We start from the raw sequence: 15313 nt of genomic DNA, 5'->3' as shown, positions 1-15313 counted from the left end.
GGCTGAGGGGTGACTTGATTGAAGTATATAAAGCTATGAGAAACTTGGATTGGGTGGATAGATGGAGTCCTCTTCCCAAGGTGGAAATGTCAAATATTAGGGGGCATAGGTGTAAGGTCAGAGGGAGAAAGTTTAATGGAGATGTGAGAGGAAAGTTTTTTTAAACACAGGTGGTAGGTACCTGGAATGCATTGTCAGGAGAAGGGATAGAAGTAGATATGATAGCAAAGTTTAAGAGGCATTTAGGCAGACACATGAACAGGCAAGGAACAGAGGGCTACAGGTCATGTGCAGATAGATGAGATTACTTTAGAATGGCATCATGATCAGCACAGACATTGTGGCCTGAAGGGCCTGTTCGAGGTGAGGGAGTGTGTGTGTGTGTGGGGGGGCGGGTGTGAGGGAGTGTGTGTGTGTGTGTGTGTGTGGGAGGGATGAGGGAGTGTGTGTATGGGGGGGTGAGGGAGTGTGTGTGTGGGGGGGAGGGGGAGGGTGTGTGTATGGGGGGTGAGGGAGTGTGTGTGGAGTGAGGGAGTGTGTGTGTGTGTGTGTGGGGTGAGGGAGTGTGTGTGTGTGTATGGGGTGAGGGAGTGTGTGTGTGGGGGGTGAGGGAGTGTGTGTCTGGGGGGGGTGAGGGAGTGTGTGTGGGGGTGTGTGAGGGAGTGTGTGGAGGGGTGAGGGAGTGTGTGTGTGCGGGGGGGACTGAGGGAGTGTGTGTGGGGGGGGAGAGGGGGTTATGTGTGCGGGGGGAACTGAGGGAGTGTGGGGGGGGTGAGGGAGTGTGTGTGGGGGAGGACTGAGGGAGTTTGTGTGGGAGGGACTGAGGGAGTGTGTGTGGGGGACTGAGGGAGTGTGTGTGCGGGGTGAGGGAGTGTGTGTGTGGGGTGGTGAGGGGAGTGTGTGTGTGGGGTGGTGAGGGGAGTGTGTGTGTGGGGGGGTGAGGGAGTGTGTATGGGGGTTGAGGGAGTGTGCGTGTGTGAGGGGGGATGAGGGAGTGTGTATGGGGGCGTGAGGGAGTGTGTGTGGGGGGGGTGAGGGAGTGTGTGTGGGTGTGTGTGAGGGAGTGTGTGTGTGTGTGTGTGTGTGTGGTTGGGGTGGGGGTGGGGGTGAGGGAGTGTGTGTGTGTGGTTGGGGTGGGGGAGGGGGTGAGGGAGTGTGTGTGTGTGGTTGGGGTGGGGGAGGGGGTGAGGGAGTGTGTGTGTGTGGTTGGGGTGGGGGAGGGGGTGAGGGAGTGTGTGTGTGTGTTCCTGTGCTGTAGTGTTCTATGTTTCATGTGCTATGCACAGCAAGATCCTGATATCTTACAATGAGTAAAATCTTGACTAACATTTTTCCCTCAACCATTACCAACAAACAAATGCAATCATCTCACTACCATTATTGGGATCCTGCTATGGAGAAGTTGTCTGCCCTTTTATTACAGGGGACAATATGAGGCCAGTATTAGAGAGTGATAAACATCTTGGGGGTGTATAAGGCTGGAAGAGGTTTCAGAGATAGGGAGGGGCAAAGCTACGGAGAGATATAGAAACCAAGGACAAGAATTTAAAATCACAATGTGGCTTGACTGAGAGGCAATGGAGGACAGTGAGCCACTGAGGAATAGAGTTTGCTACATATCAAGAGGCAGCAAGGCTCTAGGTGGTTTCAACTTCACATGGGGAATGAATGTGGGACAGCAGCCAGGAGAAGGTGAGAGAAGTTAAGGGGAGGCGATGGCCTAGTGGTATTATCACGGGACTGTTAAACCAGAGATGAAAATGTGTTGCTGGCAAAGCGCAGCAGGTCAGGCAGCATCCAAGGAGCAGGAGAATCGACGTTTTGGGCATGAGCCCTTCTTCAGGAATCTGAACCAGAGACCCAGGTAATGTTCTGGGACCTGGGCTTGAATCCCACCGTGGCAGATGGTAGAGTTTGAATTCAATAAAAGTTTCAAATTAAGTGTCTAATTATGACCATGAAACCATTGCCAATTGTTGGGGAAGAAACCCATTTGGTTCAATAATGCCCTTTAGGGAAGGAAACTGCCATCCTTATCTGGTCTGGCTTACACATGACTCCAGATCCACAGCAATGTGGTTGACTTTTAACTACCCTCCATGTAATTAGGGATGGGCAATAAATGCTGGGACACCCCCTCATCCCATGAATGAATGTTTTAAAAGTTGAAGCAAGAAGTACAAAGTCATTCACAAGGGTTTCTAGCAGCAGAGACAGGACCAACGTCGGGTGATGTTACATTAGTGGAGGTACCTTAGGCAACCTTAGTGATTGTGATAAAAACCCAGCAAATTCAAGTTTATAGATAATCATCAGCAATCCGTACAAACATCAAGGAATGAAATTAACTCAGAGACAAGTTATTTAATATTTAGAATCCCTTCAGGGTGGAAACAGGCCCTTCGGCCCAACAAGTCCACACTGACGCTCCAAAGAGTATCCCATCCAAAACCCATTCCCCATTACTCTACATTTACCCCTGACTAATCCACCTAACCTACATACCCCCAACCATTATGGACAATTTAGCATGGCCAGTTCACCTAACCTGCACGTCTTTGGATTATGAGAGGAAACTAGAGCACCTGGAGGAAACCCACACAGACACGGGGAGAACGTGCAAACTCCACACAGGCAGTTGCCCAAGGCTGGAATCAAATGCGGGTCCCTGGCGCTGTGAGGCAGCGTTGCCAACCACTGAGCCACCATTATCTGCACCAGGCAAGAATTTTAATGACTGGACAGGGTATGAATTACAATCAGCCATGTAGCCTACCCATCACAAATCAACAAGATTAATTGTAGAGAAAAGGTTCATTCTATGTTTCCATTATTTACACACAAAGGCCAAATGGTCATCTCCCCTTAATGTACCACTTATAATAATGGGAACACAGTTAATCTGCTCTGTATGATTATATCTTGATATAAAATGTAGGTGATAAAACCTTAAAACTTCAAGTCAGCAAACTGCTCATAAAAAGGCTTACAGCACCATTACCTCAGTATTAAGGTGTTTTACAATTGAGTAAGCGTATTTTGAAGTGCAGCAATTTTGTTTTCATACAGAAAACACGGAACCGATTTGCACAAGCCAAGCACCGCCAAGCAGCAAAACGTTAAATGACTGATGGTCTTTTGTGAACTGGCGGACAAGGATAAAAACTGACAGGGCAATGGGAACAACTCCCCAGTATTTCAACCAAACAGTAACATGGGATCTTTTACACCCACTTGTAGGAGAAGATAGTAATATTCAGATTAGATTACTCACAATGTGGAAACAGGCCCTTCGGCCCAACAAGTCCACACTGCCCCGCCGAAGCGCAACCCACCCATACCCCTACATTTACTCCTTTACCTAACACTACGGGCAATTTAGCATGGCCAATTTACCTAACCTGCACATCTTTGGACTGTGGGAGGAAACCGGAGCACCCGGAGGAAACCCACGCTGACAACGTGCAAACTCCACACAGTTAGTCGCCTGAGGCGGGAATTGAACCCGGATCTCTGGCGCTGTGAGGCAACAGTGCTGACCACTGTGCCACCGTGCCGCCCACTGTAGTAATATAATGCCACATCTGAAGGATGACACCCATGTTAATGCAGCACTCCCTCAGTATGAGGTACCTTGTGTTAATGCAACACTCCCTCAATATGAGGTATCTTGTGCTAATGCAGCGCTCCCTCAATATGAGGTACCTTGTGCTAATGCAGCACTCCCTCAGTATGAGGTACCTTGTGCTAATGCAGCACTCCCTCAGTATGAGGTGCCTTGTGCTAATGCAGCACTCCCTCAGTATGAGGTACCTTGTGCTAATGCAGCACTCCCCCAGTATGAGGTGCCTTGTGCTAATGCAGCACTCCCTCAGTATGAGGGACCTTGTGTTAATGCAGCACTCCCTCAGTATGAGGGACCTTGTGTTAATGCAGCACTCCCTCAGTATGAGGTGCCTTGTGCTAATGCAGCACTCCCTCAGTATGAGGTACCTTGTGCTAATGCAGCATCCCTCAGCATGAGGTATCTTGTGTTAATGCAGCGCTCCCTCAATATGAGGTCTCTTGTGCTAATGCAGCACTCCCTCAGTATGAGGTACCTTGTGCTAATGCAGCACTCCCTCAGTATGAGGTGCCTTGTGCTAATGCAGCACTCCCTCAGTATGAGGTGCCTTGTGCTAATGCAGCATCCCTCAGCATGAGGTATCTTGTGTTAATGCAGCACTCCCTCAGTATGAGGTGCCTTGTGCTAATGCAGCACTCCCTCAGTATGAGGTGCCTTGTGCTAATGCAGCACTCCCTCAGTATGAGGTACCTAGTGCTAATGCAGCACTCCCCCAGTATGAGGTGCCTTGTGCTAATGCAGCACTCCCTCAGTATGAGGTGCCTTGTGCTAATGCAGCACTCCCCCAGTATGAGGTGCCTTGTGCTAATGCAGCACTCCCTCAGTATGAGGTGCCTTGTGCTAATGCAGCACTCCCTCAGTATGAGGTGCCTTGTGCTAATGCAGCACTCCCTCAGTATGAGGTGCCTTGTGCTAATGCAGCACTCCCCCAGTATGAGGTGCCTTGTGCTAATGCAGCACTCCCTCAGTATGAGGTACCTTGTGCTAATGCAGCACTCCCCCAGTATGAGGTGCCTTGTGCTAATGCAGCACTCCCTCAGTATGAGGGACCTTGTGTTAATGCAGCACTCCCTCAGTATGAGGGACCTTGTGTTAATGCAGCACTCCCTCAGTATGAGGTGCCTTGTGCTAATGCAGCACTCCCTCAGTATGAGGTACCTTGTGCTAATGCAGCATCCCTCAGCATGAGGTATCTTGTGTTAATGCAGCGCTCCCTCAATATGAGGTCTCTTGTGCTAATGCAGCACTCCCTCAGTATGAGGTACCTTGTGCTAATGCAGCACTCCCTCAGTATGAGGTGCCTTGTGCTAATGCAGCACTCCCTCAGTATGAGGTGCCTTGTGCTAATGCAGCATCCCTCAGCATGAGGTATCTTGTGTTAATGCAGCACTCCCTCAGTATGAGGTGCCTTGTGCTAATGCAGCACTCCCTCAGTATGAGGTGCCTTGTGCTAATGCAGCACTCCCCCAGTATGAGGTGCCTTGTGCTAATGCAGCACTCCCTCAGTATGAGGTGCCTTGTGCTAATGCAGCACTCCCTCAATATGAGGTACATTGTGTTAATGCAGCACTCCCTCAGTATGAGGTACCTTGTGTTAATGCAGCACTCCCTCAGTATGAGGTGCCTTGTGCTAATGCAGCACTCCCTCAGTATGAGGTACCTTGTGCTAATGCAGCACTCCCCCAGTATGAGGTGCCTTGTGCTAATGCAGCACTCCCTCAGTATGAGGTGCCTTGTGCTAATGCAGCACTCCCCCAGTATGAGGTGCCTTGTGCTAATGCAGCACTCCCTCAGTATGAGGTGCCTTGTGCTAATGCAGCACTCCCTCAGTATGAGGGACCTTGTGCTAATGCAGCACTCCCTCAGTATGAGGTGCCTTGTGCTAATGCAGCACTCCCCCAGTATGAGGTGCCTTGTGCTAATGCAGCACTCCCTCAGTATGAGGTGCCTTGTGCTAATGCAGCACTCCCTCAATATGAGGTACATTGTGTTAATGCAGCACTCCCTCAGTATGAGGTGCCTTGTGCTAATGCAGCACTCCCCCAGTATGAGGTGCCTTGTGCTAATGCAGCACTCCCTCAGTATGAGGTGCCTTGTGTTAATGCAGCACTCCCTCAGTATGAGGTGCCTTGTGCTAATGCAGCACTCCCTCAGTATGAGGTACCTTGTGCTAATGCAGCACTCCCCCAGTATGAGGTATCTTGTATTAATGCAGCACTCCCTCAGCAAGAGGTACCTTGTATTAATGCAGCACTCCCTCAGTATGAGGTACCTTGTGCTAATGCAGCACTCCCCCAGTATGAGGTATCTTGTATTAATGCAGCACTCCCTCAGCAAGAGGTACCTTGTATTAATGCAGCACTCCCTCAGTATGAGGTACCTTGTGCTAATGCAGCACTCCCTCAGTATGAGGTGCCTTGTGCTAATGCAGCACTCCCTCAGTATGAGGTGCCTTGTGCTAATGCAGCACTCCCTCAGTATGAGGTGCCTTGTGCTAATGCAGCACTCCCTCAATATGAGGTACATTGTGTTAATGCAGCACTCCCTCAGTATGAGGTGCCTTGTGTTAATGCAGCACTCCCTCAGTATGAGGTGCCTTGTGTTAATGCAGCATCCCTGGGAACAGGAGAATCGACGTTTCGGGCATAAGCCCTTCTTCAGGAGCCCTTCTTCGGGCTTATGCCCGAAACGTCGATTCTCCTGTTCCCTGGATGCTGCCTGACCTGCTGCGCTTTTCCAACAACACATTTTCAGCTCTGATCTCCAGCATCTGCAGACCTCACTTTCTCCTTAATGCAGCATCCCTCAGCATGAGGTATCTTGTGCTAATGCAGCACTCCCTCAGTATGAGGGACCTTGTGCTAATGCAGCACTCCCTCAGTATGAGGTGCCTTGTGCTAATGCAGCACTCCCCCAGTATGAGGTGCCTTGTGCTAATGCAGCACTCCCTCAGTATGAGGTGCCTTGTGCTAATGCAGCACTCCCTCAATATGAGGTACATTGTGTTAATGCAGCACTCCCTCAGTATGAGGTGCCTTGTGCTAATGCAGCACTCCCCCAGTATGAGGTGCCTTGTGCTAATGCAGCACTCCCTCAGTATGAGGTGCCTTGTGTTAATGCAGCACTCCCTCAGTATGAGGTGCCTTGTGCTAATGCAGCACTCCCTCAGTATGAGGTACCTTGTGCTAATGCAGCACTCCCCCAGTATGAGGTATCTTGTATTAATGCAGCACTCCCTCAGCAAGAGGTACCTTGTATTAATGCAGCACTCCCTCAGTATGAGGTACCTTGTGCTAATGCAGCACTCCCCCAGTATGAGGTATCTTGTATTAATGCAGCACTCCCTCAGCAAGAGGTACCTTGTATTAATGCAGCACTCCCTCAGTATGAGGTACCTTGTGCTAATGCAGCACTCCCTCAGTATGAGGTGCCTTGTGCTAATGCAGCACTCCCTCAGTATGAGGTGCCTTGTGCTAATGCAGCACTCCCTCAGTATGAGGTGCCTTGTGCTAATGCAGCACTCCCTCAATATGAGGTACATTGTGTTAATGCAGCACTCCCTCAGTATGAGGTGCCTTGTGTTAATGCAGCACTCCCTCAGTATGAGGTGCCTTGTGTTAATGCAGCATCCCTGGGAACAGGAGAATCGACGTTTCGGGCATAAGCCCTTCTTCAGGAGCCCTTCTTCGGGCTTATGCCCGAAACGTCGATTCTCCTGTTCCCTGGATGCTGCCTGACCTGCTGCGCTTTTCCAACAACACATTTTCAGCTCTGATCTCCAGCATCTGCAGACCTCACTTTCTCCTTAATGCAGCATCCCTCAGCATGAGGTATCTTCTGCTAATGCAGCACTCCCTCAATATGAGGTACTTGTGTTAATGCAGCACTCCCTCAGCATGAGGTATCTTGTGTTAATGCAACACTCCCTCAATATGAGGTATCTTGTGCTAATGCAGCGCTCCCTCAGTATGAGGTACCTTGTGTTAATGCAGCGCTCCCTCAGTATGAGGTACCTTGTGTTAATGCAGCACTCCCTCAGTATGAGGTACCTTGTGTTTATGCAGCATCCCTCAGCATGAGGGATCTTGTGCTAATGCAGCACTCCCCCAGTATGAGGTATAGAACATAGAAGATAGAAAAATACAGCGCAATACAGGCCCTTTGGCTCTCGATGTTGCACCGATCCAAGCCCACCTAACCTACACTAGCCCACTATCCTCCATATGCCTATCCAATGCCCGTTTAAATGCCCATAAAGAGGGAGAGTCCACCACTGCTACTGGCAGGGCATTCCATGAACTCACGACTCGCTGAGTAAAGAACCTACTCCTAACATCTGTCCTATACCTACCACCCCTTAATTTAAAGCTATGCCCCCTCGTAATAGCTGACTCCATACGTGGAAAAAGGTTCTCATGGTCAACCCTATCTAAACCCCTAATCATCTTGTACACCTCTATCAAGTCACCCCAAACCTTCTTTTCTCCAATGAAAACAGCCCTAAGTGCCTCAGCCTTTCCTCATACGATCTTCCTACCATACCAGGCAACATCCTGGTAAACCTCCTCTGCACCCGTTCCAGTGCCTCCACATCCTTCCTATAGTATGGCGACCAAAACTGCACACAATACTCCAGATGCGGCCACACCAGAGTCTTATACAACTGCAACATGACCTCAGGGCTCCGGAACTCAATTCCTCTACCAATAAAAGCCAGTACGCCATATGCCTTCTTCACCGCACTATTTACCTGGGTGGCAACTTTCAGAGATCTGTGTACATGGACACCAAGATCCCTCTGCTCATCCACACTACCAAGTATTCGACCATTAGCCCAGTACCCCATCTTTTTGTTACTCTAACCAAAGTGAATCACCTCACACTTACCTACATTGAACTCCATTTGCCACCTTTCTGCCCAGCTCTGCAACTTATCTATATACCACTGTAACCTGACACATCCTTCCTCACTGTCAACAACTCCACCGACTTTCGTATCATCTGCAAACTTGCTCATCCAACCTTCTAGCCCTCCTCCAGGTCATTTATAAAAATGACAAACAGCAATGGTCCCAAAACAGATCCTTGCAGAACACCGCTAGTAACTGCACTCCAAGATGAACCTTTACCATCAACTACTACCCTCTGTCTTCTTCCAGCCAGCCAATTCCTAATCCAAACCTCCAACTCACCCTCAATGCCATACCTCCGTATTTTTTGCAGTAGCCTACCATGGGGAACCTTATCAAACGCCTTACTAAAATCCATATACACCACATCTACCGCTTTACCCTCATCTACCTCCTTAGTCACCTTCTCAAAGAATTCAATAAGGTTTGTGAGGCACGACCTGCCCTTCGCAAAACCATGCTGACTATCTTTGATCACATTATTCCTATCCAGATGTTCATAAATCCTATCCCTTACAATTCTCTCTAAGACTTTGCCCACAACAGAAGTGAGACTCACCGGCCTATAGTTACTAGGGTTATCCCTACTCCCCTTCTTGAACAAGGGAACCACATTTGCTATCCTCCAGTCTTCTGGCACTATTCCTGTAGACAACGAGGACATAAAAATCAAGGTCAATGGCTCTGCAATCTCCTCCCTTGCTTCCCAGAGAATCCTAGGATAAATGCTATCAGGCCCAGGGGACTTATCTATTTTCATCCTTTCCAGAATTTCCAACACCTCTTCCCTACATACCTCAAAGCCGTCCATTCTAATTAATTGTGACTCAATATTCACATCGGCAACAATGTCCTGTTCCTGAGTGAATACTGATGAAAAGTATTCATTCAGTGTCTCCCCAATCTCTTCAGCCTCCACACGCAACTTCCCACTACTATCCTTGACTGGACCTATTCCTACCCTAGTCATTCTTTTATTCCTGACATACCTATAGAAAGCCTTGGGGTTTTCCCTAATCCTACCAACTAAGGACCTTTCATGTCCCCTCCTTGCTGCTCTTAGCTCTCTCTTCAGGTCCTTCCTGGCTACCTTATAACTCTCAATCGCCCCAATTGAACCTTCACGCCTCATCTTTACATAGGCCGCCCTCTTCCATTTAACAAGGGATTCCAATTCCTTATTAAACCATGGCTCCCTCACATGACCCTTTCCTCCCTGCCTGACAGGTACATACTTATCAATGACACTCAATAGTTGCTCCTCAAACAAGCTCCACATATCAATTGTGCCCATGCCTTGAAGCCTACTTTTCCAAGCCACGCATCCTAAGTCGTGCCTCACCGCATCATAATTTCCCTGCCCCCAGCTATAACTCTTGTCCTGCAGTGCACACTTATCCCTCTCCATCTCTGGAGTAAAAGTCACCGAATTGTGGTCACTGTCCCCAAAGTGCTCACCTACCTCTAATTCTAACACCTGGCCTGGTTCGTTACCCAGAACCAAATCCAGTATGGCCTCACCTCTTGTTGGACTGTCTACATATTGTGTCAGGAAACCCTCCTGCACACATTGGACAAACACCGACCCATCTAACGAACTCGAGCTATAGCTTTCCCAGTCAATATCTGGAAAGTTAAAGTCCCCCATAACAACCACCCTATTGCTTTCACTCTTCTCCTGAATCACCCTCGCAATCCTTTCTTCTACGTCTCTAGGACTATTAGGAGTCCTGTAGAAAACTCCTAACAGGGTGACCTCACCTTTCCTATTCCTAACCTCAGCCCAAACTACCTCAGATGTTGAGTCTTCATCCATCGTCCTTTCCACCGCAGTAATACTATCTTTAACAAGCAATGCCACACCTCCCCCCCTTTTATCCCCACCTCTGACCCTACTAAAACATTTAAACCCTGGAACCTGCAACAGCCAATCCTGTCCCTGTTCTACCCATGTCTCCGTAATAGCCACAATATCGAAATCCCAGGTACCAACCCACGCTGCAAGTTCACCTACCTTATTTCGTATACTTCTTGCATTGAAGTATACACACTTCAAGACACTATCCTCTCCTTTGAGATTGATGCCATGTTCCTAACCTCCCTACACTCCAGGTCCTGCAACCTAAAGCTACAGTCTAGGTTCCCATGCCCCTGCAGAGTTAGTTTAAATCCCCCCTAAGAGCACTAGCAAACCTCCCCCCAAGAATACTGGTGCCCCTCAGGTTCAGGTGTAGACCATCCTTTTATAGAGGTCCCACCTTCCCCAGAAAAAACCTCAGTTATCCAGATACCGGAATCCCTCCCTCCTGCTCCATCCCTGTAGCCACGCATTTAACTGTTCTCTCTCCCTATTCCTCGACTCTCTATCACGTGGCACGGGTAACAAACCAGAGACAACAACTCTGTTTGTTCTAACTCTGAGCTTCCAGTCTAGCTCTCTGAAAGCCTGCCTAACATCCTCAGCCCTCCTCCTACCTATGTCGTTGGTGCCAATGTGGACCACGACTTCAGGCTGCTCCCCCTCCCCCTTAAGGACCCGGAAAACACGATCAGAGACGTCATGTACCCTTGCACCTGGGAGGCAACATACCAAACGTGAGTTTCTCTTGCCCCCACAGAACCGCCTATCTGTGCCCCGAACTTGTGCTAATGCAACACTCCCTCAGTATGAGGTACCTTGTGTTAATGCAGCACTCTCTCAGAATGAAGTGCATTGCATACACCCCACTTTAGACTTTGTCAATCCCTCAAGTGAAGCCTGAACCCACCATCTTTAAACCCATAGCAAACATTCCCTCTTCACCAATGAGGAATTGGTATTTCTGGACAACCTTTCAAAGTAACGTATTCCATTTGCAACACAGCATTACGTCTCCCTGCATAGCCAGTACAATTGAAAACAATGCTTACATTTTCCGCTGTTAAAATGATAGACTAATAGATAATACTAACAGCGGCAGGGTGTGCATTGCACATAGCCAATCTCACACCAATTGTCCATCTGTCTGGTTAAGCTGTTGGTTCCAGCTCCATTTGTCCCCAACTGGTTTAATTGGGACTCTGTGGGTCACCAATACTTCAGGCTCTTTCAAGAACCAAGGAAACTGAGCTCCGTCAAGATGGGTAAGACAATAAACCTTGTAAAACAACAGAGAAGCAAGCAAGAGATACTCAAGGTGGGAGCACTGCCAGAAACGTCAGTCCCCTTGGCTTTCTACTCACCACAGCTTATCCCTGCCTTGTAGTTATGAGAAGTGAAGACTGCAGCAAAACAGACAAAGGGGAGGGAGAGGACGACAGCACAATCAGTCCAACCTCCTCCTAACAGAATAGGGTAATAAACAACAAAATCTGCCCTTAGTCACAAAAAGAAAAACAACCATGTTGCAACACGGATCGTTTCTGAGAAAACATCTGCTGATCTGAATTCTTTACTTTGAATAACTGAGGCATGTCTCATCAGTGAGAGAGGCAGAGCTGTGAGTAGCATGACACTGAAATGTCAAAACATTCCAGCCAGGGTGTGGAGATGTGGGTGTGGAAGTTTTCACTTATGTAGCCAAGGCGTCATCAAATTGCAAGGACGCTTTCTTCTTGTTTTGGCTTATTTTCTTCCATCCAATCTAATCTAAAGTCAGTCAGCTTTGATTTAGAAGGTGCATGTTCAAGTCCCTTGAAGGACCTTACACATTATCTCAGCTAACTCTCCAGCACTAAGAGGGTCTGCTGCACTTTGTATTTACCACCTTTTGGAAGAGACAATAAACCAAAATCTTTATCTGCATTCCTGCCTACTTCCTTGTACATCTCTCCCATCCTCACCACACCATTCCCACCCCAAATCTCGGACCAACCAACTTCCTTCACCCAAAATCTGAAAGTTGCTGTTATGTGTCAGTCTTCCCATCTGGATTAATTTCTCCATCCACTGGGGGAGCTGTGACCTTTGTTAATAGCTGCATTACTGTACCCATTACATGGCCCATGGGTTGACCAGTATAGAATCATAGAATCCCTAATGTGTGGAAACAGGCCATTCGGCCCAACAAGTCCACATCAACCCTCTGAAAAGTAACTGACCCAGACCCATTCCTCAATCTTATTACTCTACATTTCCTGACTAATGCACCTAACCTACATATCCCTGAACCCTCTGGACAACTTACCATGGCCAATCTACCTAACCTATGCATCTTTGGACTGTGGGAGGAAATCAGAGCACCTGAAGGAAACCCACACAGACACGGGGAGAATGTGCAAACTCCACACAGCTGCCCGAGGCTGGAATTACACCCTGGTCTCTGCTGCTGATGCGAGGCAGCAGTGCTAACCACTAAGCCATCGTGTCATTCAAAACCAAAGTGGATAATGCAGGAGCATCAATAGATTCTCTTCTTTCTCCACCCTGTGCCTTTACTTTTGTAGTGCATACCCTCCCTTATACTTCTAAATGTAACAGAAATAATGGGAATCACTAAACAGCCAAGGTATTAGTATAAGTATTTAATGATCTTCACTGTATTTATAAAACACTTTTGTATTTAACTTCAATAATTTGTGTTCCATTGTCTTTCAATTAAGACAGTTGTGTTAACTTACTATCTCTGCCTTCCCTCTCAGAAGGAACTAAAGGAAGATGGGTATTTTGAAGAAAGTCACAAGATTGCCCTTGCTGCCCTGGTCATTATTTATTCCCCAAACATCAAACTAAAACTAAATAGATCTTGTCCTTATCACATTGCTTTTAGGAGATTATTTGATGTGAATTGATTGCCACATGTCCTGTATTACACTACACAGCAAATGTACTTCACTGTCTGTAAAGAGCTTTGAGATATCGTGAGAATCACAGGATTGTAACGGCACAGAGAGGTACTATTTGGCCCATCGTACCTGCGGCTCTGAGGGTTTTAACTTAGTGCCATTCTTCGGACTGTTGCCCATAATACTGCCCATTGTTTCCATTTAAATAATCATTGAGTGCCTTTCTGTATGCCTCAATTGAATCTGCCTTCACCACACATACCAAGCGGTGCTTACCAATCCCTAACCAGTCACTGCAAGATAAGGCTTTCTACTCCCCACACATGTGCTTCTTTGCAAAACACTCTACAATGGAACCATTTATTTCAGTACTAATTGGAATGAGGTCAGCTGGGAGAACCTCATGGAATATGAGTTCTCTAACTGGGGCTGTTGACTTGGTCCAATCAGGGAAAACTGGCTGACAGACATAAACTGGAGTGTCATGGGCTCTTGTGATGCAGAGGTAGAATCCCTACCACTCAACCGGGAGGCCCAAGTTCAAGTCTCAGATGTGTGTAAAAATAACTGAACAGGTTGATTAGAAAAATAGGTTAAACAAAAACAAATAAACAGGAGCATCAGAGGTTCTGTTAACTCTGAGAGCTGGGTCTGAGGAAGCCAAACTATGCATGTGTAACTTGGTGATGGGTTACTGGCCTCTGTGGAATTATTTAAAATTCCTGATCCATTAATAAGCAGGAACCATTTTTCCCTGCTGACTCTGCCCCAGACCCCTCATGATTTTGAAAATTTCTATCTCTTTGCCTCCTCCTTCCAAGGAAAAAAAGTTGCAACTTCACCAATTTTTCCTCACAAAAGTTTGTGAAAAGTGCGATAAAAGCAACAGGTTCTTTCCTTTTACACAACCAGTTTTGTTTACCGAAGGCAGCCTGTGGTCACAAATTATTCACCGATCAAATGTTCTGGCACAAACATTTAGAAGTTGGGACTTAAAATAACTCCTCAGAGGCTGGCAGTCAATCACTCTTTATTTACAAATAGCAACATTTATAGGAACACAGGAATTAGGAGCAGGAGAAGGCAATTCAGCCCTTTGATTCCGCTCCGCCATTTAACATGATCATGGCTGGTCTTATCCTGGTCTCAGCTCCACTCTCCCGCCTGCTCCCCGTTGCCCTTTATCCCGCTTTTCATCAGAAACATAACTATTTCTTTCTTGAATCTGTTGATTGATTCTGCCTCCACTGCTCTGGGCAGTGAGTTCCACAGATTCACAATTCTCTGGGAGGAGTCGTTGCTCCTCACCTCAGTTTTGAACCTCCCTCCTCTCGCTCGAGATCTATGACACTACGTAGCCTTTGACAGTAACGCTGAGCCAGGCATTCAGGGACTTAACACTCCAGACATTCACCCCTTTATATCAGGTCTACCCCTTATTAATCTGGTCTAATCAGGTCTCCCTGATTAGACCAGATTAATAGTCTCAATCAAGGAACTCATATTCTGTAACGTCCAGCTGGCTGACCTCATTACAGTCACAACAGCATTCTTCCTGAATTGCTGTAAGTTTAAACTGAGCAACAGCCATCTCAGAATCACAAAACGCGTCCAGCAGAGAAGAAGACCATTCAGCCTATCGTGTTTGTACTGGCTCTCCAAAGGAGCAACTAACCGAGTGCCACCACTCCACCTTCTGCCTGCAACCCATGCACAATATACATTTTCACATTACTATCCTATTCACTCTTGAACACCTTGATTGAACCTGCCTCCATCATACTGTTGGGATGCATGGTGCAGATCCCAATAGCTTGCTGTGTGAGAAAGCATTTTCTCACATTGCCATTGCCTCTTTTGCCCGTTACCTCAAATCTTTGCCCTTGATACTTCCATCAATGTAGAAAAGCTTTAGCTTACTGTCCGGACTCCTCATGGATCCTCACTCACCACATCTGGGCATTATACCTACAGAGTGCTGTCTGACCCAATGGGACCTGTAGAGAGTCCAAAT

At 47.5% G+C, this 15313-nt stretch overlaps 1 protein-coding gene across 16 annotated transcripts in view; it reads right to left on the bottom strand.

Annotated features, from left to right (window-relative positions):
• The window catches only part of plekha6 (pleckstrin homology domain containing A6), a 341146-nt gene that overhangs the window by 149378 nt on the left and 176455 nt on the right, over positions 1–15313 (bottom strand). Inside the window, exon 1 of one of the 16 annotated variants that reach the window (XM_043716440.2) lies at positions 11758–11855. The exons of the other annotated variants lie outside the window; for them this stretch is intronic. The gene's annotated coding sequence lies outside the window, so the exon portion shown is untranslated. Of the gene's footprint in view, positions 1–11757; positions 11856–15313 lie in introns of those variants that run through there. 16 annotated transcript variants of the gene reach the window in all.

This window comes from Chiloscyllium plagiosum, unplaced genomic scaffold (assembly GCF_037043375.1).
Source record: "Chiloscyllium plagiosum isolate Xiang-an unplaced genomic scaffold, Cpla_swu_hap1 HiC_scaffold_26, whole genome shotgun sequence".
NCBI classification, from domain to species: domain Eukaryota; kingdom Metazoa; phylum Chordata; class Chondrichthyes; order Orectolobiformes; family Hemiscylliidae; genus Chiloscyllium; species Chiloscyllium plagiosum.
Note: the sequence above shows the minus strand (reverse complement) of the source record. Positions and strands in the feature narration are given on the sequence as shown.